Raw genomic sequence first — 8,211 nt, 5'->3', positions numbered from 1 at the left:
GTCTTGCTATCGTCAAAGGCATCAGCCACAGGCGATATCTCTGACTATCGTCGATATACGATACTCTCGTCTATCGGCACAACCCTACTAACCAGCACTAATTGTGTGATCAAAGTTTGCCCAAAACAAGTGTGACCATAAGAATGTGCAGTATGCTTTAGCAAAAACCAATAAAACAATGTATTTCTTTACAGGTGAAAATTTGAAATCATTTGTCAGATTTGTTAAGGAATATTGTGGGTTCAATGGAAGTTAAACTCAATCAACAGCATACCTGCTGAAAAAAATTAATAAAAAGTGCTTAAACCAGCCTTCTTCCGTCTTTCAGCCTGGTCATAGCTACTTTCAGCTTAAACCAGCTAAGTGGGTGGTGATTTGTGGCATAATGTTGATTGCAACAGAAATAGTTTTGACTTATCCATTTTTTTGGATTAAAAAAATGGATAACCCCTAGAGTCATGGCCGATTTTTGGAGGATTTAAAAGCAGAAATGGAAGCTTATAGTTTTGTAAATCTATGATATTCAAGCTCTAAAGCTGTTTAAATAATTTACAGTAATTTTATGGTTTGTGTTGGATATAACTTTACACAGTAAAGGTTAGTAAGTTACACTAAAATCGTGTTAACATGCATGTAGTTTACATCTTGTGACAATTTAGTATTTTAATGTTTATGAATTATAAAGAAAAGGTGGGACAAGTGGACATTTTTTTGTTGTTGTTGTAATCACCATTGCACCACCAATGCTGTCCATTGATATTTTAATGTTTATGAATTATAAAGAAAAGGTGGGACAAGTGGATATTTTTTTGTTGTTGTTGTAATCACCATTGCACCACCAATGCTGTCCATTGAGTCCATTGAAGACAGAATATTCTTTTAAGATGAAAGAGGCCAAAGAGAGGCAACTTCATACTGTACATCCTCATTATCACATGAGCTGTTACAGATGAGAACATGTTTGAAAAATGAAATCTGAAACATGTTGTTGGTGAGGGAGGAGGCAGAGGGGAGGGATTGTGAAGGAAGCCACCTATTGTTTGGGTCCAGTGTTGGCTTCAGCGGCCTGAGGGGGGAGAATCAGAGAAGCAGAGAGGACTGTCATTTGACTCGGCTCAAGCGGATGACGTTTTGTTCACTACAAGGTCACTGAAGAATGGGGAACTTGCTTAAAACACCTTAAGTTGGAACAATTCGGCATATTACTGCTCTTAAAAAGCAAGATGGAAATGGATTTTGCTGTGTCATGGACTACACTGTGATCAAGGTAATATACTTTGGATACTGATGACTTGGTGTTTGGTTACCTAGAATATGATCTTGTGAAGCATATCAATTAGTTTTGTGTTTGAACTCGTCTGACAGGAAGTTCGTTCAGTCATAACAGCGGTAGCGATGATGATGATGGTGATGATGATGTAGTTTGGCAGAAGTATGTGTTATGGGCTTGTAGGAGTTTTCTTTAACTTTCATTGTTGAATAACTGTTTATATTCTGTGTTAAATAATGTCTCAAATTACGAACATTCCACCTCATATTTTTCAAACAAATATCTTAGGAATGCAGAAATGCAGCTTTTTAATGAAGTTTGCATGATTACTGTACTATGGACGGAAAAAGGTTTCTAAAAATGGCAGATATAATTCTTCACTTCATTAAGATATTCTAATTCCATTAATTTTCTTTGATAATTAAGTTGCATCATTACTGTACTGTAGGGAAAAATTGTCCGAAAGTGGCATTTATTGTAATTCTTGTACTTTAAAATTTTCTCCAGATCATTTGCTTTAAACTAAAATTATGGAAAAGGATTTATTATGAAAATGCTGCCTTTTCCCGTAGCTTTTCTATACAGTGAGTGATTATTATTTTCTGCCAAGTTCAATTGCAATTTTGCTGGGTTTATAAAAAAAAAAAAAAGGAGTTTAGGATTTGAACCTATGTAAGTTTGCTAAACAAAGTGATATCAGTACACTAACATATCTTAAACATGAAAACCAAAACCATTGTGCAATTAAAATGTTAAATTGATTCATTGCAAATTGTTTTTTTGGATTAAGGCTTGCCTAGGGCAGCAAGTAAGCCAGTATTTCAGTAAGTTTAATTCAGCAGTGACTACAGCCTGCCCAGAGTGTCAAACTGAATGAGGTAAAAGGTAAAAATTAAGTCAGTCTTTAATTATTGCCAGACAGATTTGACAGCGTATCTGATTTATACATGATTTATTAGCAATGGTTTTGGTACAGTGCGATTGTTTTATACCTTAGCCATAATTTCTTAATAGTCTTGTATAAGAGTCTTAATATAATCTAATTCTCAATAGTTTTTTTTTAATGTTTAGGCTTTTAGATTAATTCAAAGTGCTTTACACAAAAGAAAGTAAAATAATCATAAAAAATAATCACAAAAATAAATGATTTAAAAATTGATTTAAAATGAATTTAAGACAGTTAAAAATAGAAAATGATTATACATAAAATACAGTGCAATCAGTTCGGACATCGCACAGTGCTCATTCAATAAATGCACAGCTAAACAGATGAGTTTTGAGTCTGCATTTAAATTTTGTTTCCAAATGCAATGACTTCAGTTTCCTCCTTGTTTAACTGAAGAAAATTTTGGCACATCCAATTGTTAATTTCATCAATGCATTGGCAGACGGAGTCAATGGGGCTGTAGTCATTTGGTGATAAGGCTAGGTAAATCTGGGTATCATCAGCATAGCAATTTGGTTCTTTCTCATTATTTGACTTAGTGGGAGCATATACAGGCTAAACAAGAGCGGTGCAAGAATTGAGCCTGGAAGTATTTATTTAGCAATCAGTACTAAAACGTCAGCTGCATGGAACATCGTTGTGTACAGAACATGGTTAGTCTACGTTACCCGAAAAATTCCCATACAGCAGACTTCGTCTTTTTCGACGGGAGAAAAAGTTCCAGGGATTCACCTCCTTTGGCCATCCTACACACAGGTGACTCTCACTGACTGCTAGCACCAACCAGAAGAGGAGGAGTCATGTGACTCGTTACGCTCTTCGCTGCACACAACCTGAGGGAGTCCTGCACTTTCCATCTTTGACGACACGTAAAAAAACTGTGCATACCGCAGGAACGAAAAATTTTAGTGGTTTTGAAACCATGACTTTTCCAAACAGCGGTATACCTTAAAACCGGTTAATGTCCCATGCCTATGCCCTATTTTCAAATTGTTTAATGTAATAAGTAAAAAGTGATCTGTTTAATGTGCCCCTATTATGAGTAATGAAAGGTTCATATTTTTGGTTTTGGGAGTCCCCAACAACAGGTTGACATGCAGGCAAGGTCAAAAAACACTTTCATTGTCTTATAATATGCATTTATGTTTTACCTTATTTGCTTAAAGACTCCTAAGCGATTAGTTTAACGATTCATTTTTCCAAACCCCTCCTTTGCATGACGCTTATCTGCGGTGATTGGTCCGATTGGTCTCATTTCCATTTCATCATGCCTGTAATGCCTGATAAAGCAGCGTTTGTGAGCGCAGTGCTGCTTTGTGTACAGCGTTAAAACAGCTATTTTTACCGCTCCAAAAGCAACACCTAGTGGCAAAGAATGAATTTGCATTTTCATTCAGACCAACGCGAAAAGACCAACAAGTGGGCTGGCAATATGCTAATATTTCATGTTAATGTCAACATGAAACGGCTTGGGATTCGTTTTAAAAACAACTCGTTTCAATGATTCAGATTCGACTCTTTCTTTTGAGAGACAATAACTTTATACACGGTGCACTTTCAGATTTAAAACTTTGCAGGATGTTTTCATTCACCTAGAGCTGTTACACACTGCATGAAAGGTCATTTTCAAAAATCCATAATAGAGGCACTTTAAAATAAAAATAGTTTAATGTGTATTTTCCACAGTTTTTATTTACTAAATAAATGCAGAGATAATTATTATTTATATGACCCAATATAACAATACATGTATTTTTATTAAAATAAAGCATGTAAAATGCTCTGTGATACTTTGTGAGCATTTTTGACCAATGACATAAAAACAGTGTGAACCACTGTCACGGTACCGGAAGTGAGATGAGGTGAGGACTCAAATGCAGGAGAAGAATGGGTCTTTTTAATAATAAAATGAAACAAAACTAACAAAAACTACCCCGAGGGGGGAAAACAGGCAGGCCAGGAACAAGGCACAGCAAAGCAGAGCAGCAGGTTAGTGTTGGGTCGTTCTTGAACGATTCGTTCATTTTGAATGAATCTTTAATGTGACTCGGGAAGAATGAGTCGTTTTCTTATAGCATTATAATTTTGTATTGTTTGTAGTGTGATCAACGTTTGCGTAAGTAGTAGATGTGTTAGGGAAGTAACACGTAACATTTTAATTATATTTTGCTAAAATGAACGAAATGACTTGAAAAAAGATTCATTAATTTTGCTGAACGAGACTCAAAGGTCCGAGTCGGTAAAATGATCCGAACTTCCCATCACTACAGCAGGTACATACTACACATACAACAAGTACTTCTGACATATAACAACGGATCAGCACAGGACTGCAGACACCTGGAGAATAAATAGGAAGATAAACAAGGAGGGTAACGAGGGAGACACAGGTGGAGCAACTGAAACAAAACAAACACAACACAAGCCATGTGCTTACACAAAACCACAGGAGTGCCCTCTGGTGGCCATCTTGGGCACTCCAGCTGCAGACTGTGACATAACCCCTCCCTTAAGCAGCGGATTCCAGACGCTCCACCATGTCAAAGGAATGCAGGAGGGAGGCGGAATGGAGGTGGACTAGGGGGAGGGACGGCGGGCCAGGCCCGTGTAGGGGAAGAGGACCTGAATCCTGAGGTAGATCATGGAACAAGGGTGGAGCATTATGTGGGCTCTGGAATAGGCCCTGAAGGCTCCTGGAATGGAGCGGGCTCTGGAGTGGACTCTGAAGGCTCTCGGACTGGAGCTGGTCCTTGAGTGGACTCTGAAGGCTCCCGGACTGGAACGGGTTCATGAGTGGACTCTGAATGCTCCCGGACTGGAGCTGGCTCTTGAGTGGACTCTGAAGGCTCCTGGACTGGACCGAGTTCATGAGTGGACTCTGAAGGCTCCCGGACTGGAGCGGGTTCATGAGTGGACTCTGAAGGCTCCCGGACTGGAGCGGGCTCTTGAGTGGACTCTGAAGGCTCCCGGACCGGCCTTCTTGACTAAGGCAGCAGCAGAGAAATTGGTGGCTCTGTAGCGGTCTCTGTGGTCGAGACAAGGAGAGAAGGTTGCTCAGTAACTGCCTCTATGCGAACAGCAGTGAGAGCGAGCGGCTCTGTGGTGGCCTCCATGGCAGAAACAAGGAGAGCGGGCTGCTCAATAATGGCCCTCGTGGCAGTAGCAGTGAGAGTGGGTTGTTCTGTGGCAGGCTGTTCTGGAGCGGGTGGCTCAGGGGCCTCTGGGACCATCGCACTTGGGACCACTGGAGTCGGGTCCTCCAGGACCACCAGACTTGGGACCACCAGAGTCGGGTCCTCCAGGACCATCGGACTTGGGACCACCAGAGTCGGGTCCTCCAAGACCACCAGACTTGTGGGCCACCACAGTCGGGCCCTCCAGGACCATTGGACTTGTTTACAGCCTAGAGATGCCAGCAGCTCGCACAGACCTCAGCGGTGGGACTGCCAAACTGGAAGCCAGCCTTAAAAGCCCTCGGCCCACCCGGTTAAGAGTTTCCGGACTGGCTGCCCTCCTGTGAGGAGGCTCTGGACTGGCAGCCATCTTGTGACGATACTCTGAACAGGTGGCCATGTCAGGAAAAAGCCCCTCCTGTTCAGGAACTGACTGTCTCCCATTGTGGGCTAGAAAGTCCACAAACGCCCCAAAAGACAGGTGCTCAGTGCCGTACCTCCTCCAGGTGCTGATGGGCTCATCAAGGGCATAATAAAACAAGTCCTTGAGAGCCGCATCATTATACTCCAGCCCCTCCGCAGCAGTCCTGAAATCCAAGGCGAACTCCCTCAGGTCAGTCCCCCATTGCCGGAGGGAACTCAATGCCGATAATTGGAACATACGTTGGTAGAGGGGGCTGCTGGGAGTGGAGACAGGCAGTGGGAGGTTGACCATTCTCCACTGAGTCCTCATTTGGCTGATCCGTTCCGTCCCAGTACCGGAAGAGAGATGAGGCGAGGACTCAAATGCAGGAGAAGAATGGGTCTTTTTAATAATAAAATGAAACAAAATAAACAAAAACTACCCCGAGGGTGGAAAACAGGCAGGCAGGCCAGGAACAAGGCACAGCAAAGCAGAGCTGCAGGTACATACCACACATACAAGTACTTCTGACATTTAACAACGGATCAGTAGAGGACTGCAGACACCTGGAGAATAAATAGGGTTGTATAAATAATAAATAAATGTTGGGTTTCCAGGTTTTACGGGGACATTCTGTAGACATAATGGTTTTTATACTGTACAAACCGTATTTTCTATCCGCTTACTCTAGACCAGGGCTGTCCAAACTCGGTCCTGGAGGGCCGGTGTCCTGCAGAGTTTACCTCCAACTTGCCTCAACACACCTGACTGGAAGTTTCTATGCCTAGTAAGAGCTTGATTAGCTGGTTCAGGTGTGTTTAATTAGGGTTGGAGCTAAACTCTGCAGGACACCGGCCTTCCAGGACAGAGTTTGGACAGCCCTGCTCTAGACCTAGCCCTCACACAAAACTTTCTGCTATTTTAGATTTTCAAAACACTTCATTCTGTATGATTTATAAGCTCATTTCCTCATGGGGACTAAAAACATGTCCCCATTAGGTCAAGAATTACTGGTATTACCATCCTTTTGGGGACATTGATCCCCATAAAGTGGAGAATACCAGGACACACCCACACACAATCTTCTCTTACAAATAATTTCTGTGTGAATGCATGTGCATATGGTGAATGTGACATTATTATGTGCAGTCATAGCATCTGCACATGCAGCGTGTCTTGAGGACACATCTGGCAGCAGATTGTATGTTGATCTTTGGTCAGGATGGCTTTTGCCAGCAGAGCTTAACCAGCATGGGTGAACCTGTTGACCAGTGCCTGAGCTTTAACATTTCCACACCGTTTTTGTAGTGTGTTAATCTGTGTTTGTCCCTTTCTGGGAACAATAGGACAAAATGTCCTGTTTATGCAAGCTCTTATTCAGAGATTGTGTGGAGTTGTATGAATATTAGTTATTATTCTGGAAGATTTATGTGAAGCACTTGGTTCTCAACATAAATGCATGAAAGTTTTAACAACTTTTGAATTAGATTAAGAATACATTTTCTTGACATTACAGGAGCTGTATTTCACACCCTCACAAGGGTCTCGAGAATGTTTTCTTTTCAAAATGTTGCTACTTTTTATTTATTTGCTACTTGATTACCTATTAAAAACTTTAAATAAAATTTTAATAAAAACATGACAGAAAAACAACCTAGAAAGTCTATTGACAAACTCTATTGTAAAGTGGATCAGGCTTATAATGTGATTAAATGATCTTTGTTTGTTTTTTGCAAAGTATTGATATAATATATAATGTATTGATATATTGATAATAATTACAGTTCTTGAATTAATTATCATATCATGTGCTAATAAATTATATTCATTATCTTTATTATACAAAAGATATAACATACTGTACACTTTTCAAAAGTTTATGGTCAGTGAGATTTTTTTTTTTTAATAAATTGATACTTTTATGTAGTAAGTAAATATTAAATTGATCGAAAGTTTCAGTAAAAACATTTTTGAATGTTACAAAAAAAATCTTTCAAATAAATTGTTCTTTTGAACGTTCTACATCAAAGAATCCTGAAAAAATAAATAAATAAATGATGCAGCACAACTGTTTTCAACATTTACAATAATCAGAAATGTTTCTTGAGCAGCAAATCAGCATATTAGAATGATTTCTGAAGGATAATGTGACACTGAAGACTGGAGTAATGATGCTGAAAATTCAGCTTTGATCACAGAAATAAATTACATTTTAAAATATATTCAACTAGAAACCATTCATGTTAAATTGTAATACATTTTTACAATATTACTGTTTTTACTGTATTTTTACTGTACTTACTGTCACACAAATGCAGCCTTGTTGAGCATGAGACTTGTTTATAGATATATCTATATTATGCAGTGTATATATGTATGTATATGAATATGTATATGTGTGTGTGTGTATATATATATA

General features: G+C 39.5%; 1 protein-coding gene across 2 annotated transcripts in view; it reads left to right on the top strand.

The window, feature by feature from the left end:
- LOC107703993 (prickle-like protein 3) overlaps positions 1-8,211 on the top strand; it is a 53,783-nt gene that overhangs the window by 29,467 nt on the left and 16,105 nt on the right. The window contains exon 1 of one of the 2 annotated variants that reach the window (XM_016506810.1): positions 1,007-1,267. The exons of the other annotated variant lie outside the window; for it this stretch is intronic. The gene's annotated coding sequence lies outside the window, so the exon portion shown is untranslated. Of the gene's footprint in view, positions 1-1,006; positions 1,268-8,211 lie in introns of those variants that run through there. 2 annotated transcript variants of the gene reach the window in all.

This window comes from Sinocyclocheilus anshuiensis, unplaced genomic scaffold (genome assembly GCF_001515605.1).
Source record: "Sinocyclocheilus anshuiensis isolate Anshui unplaced genomic scaffold, SAMN03320099.WGS_v1.1 scaffold1574, whole genome shotgun sequence".
Classification (NCBI taxonomy): domain Eukaryota; kingdom Metazoa; phylum Chordata; class Actinopteri; order Cypriniformes; family Cyprinidae; genus Sinocyclocheilus; species Sinocyclocheilus anshuiensis.
Note: the sequence above shows the minus strand (reverse complement) of the source record. Positions and strands in the feature narration are given on the sequence as shown.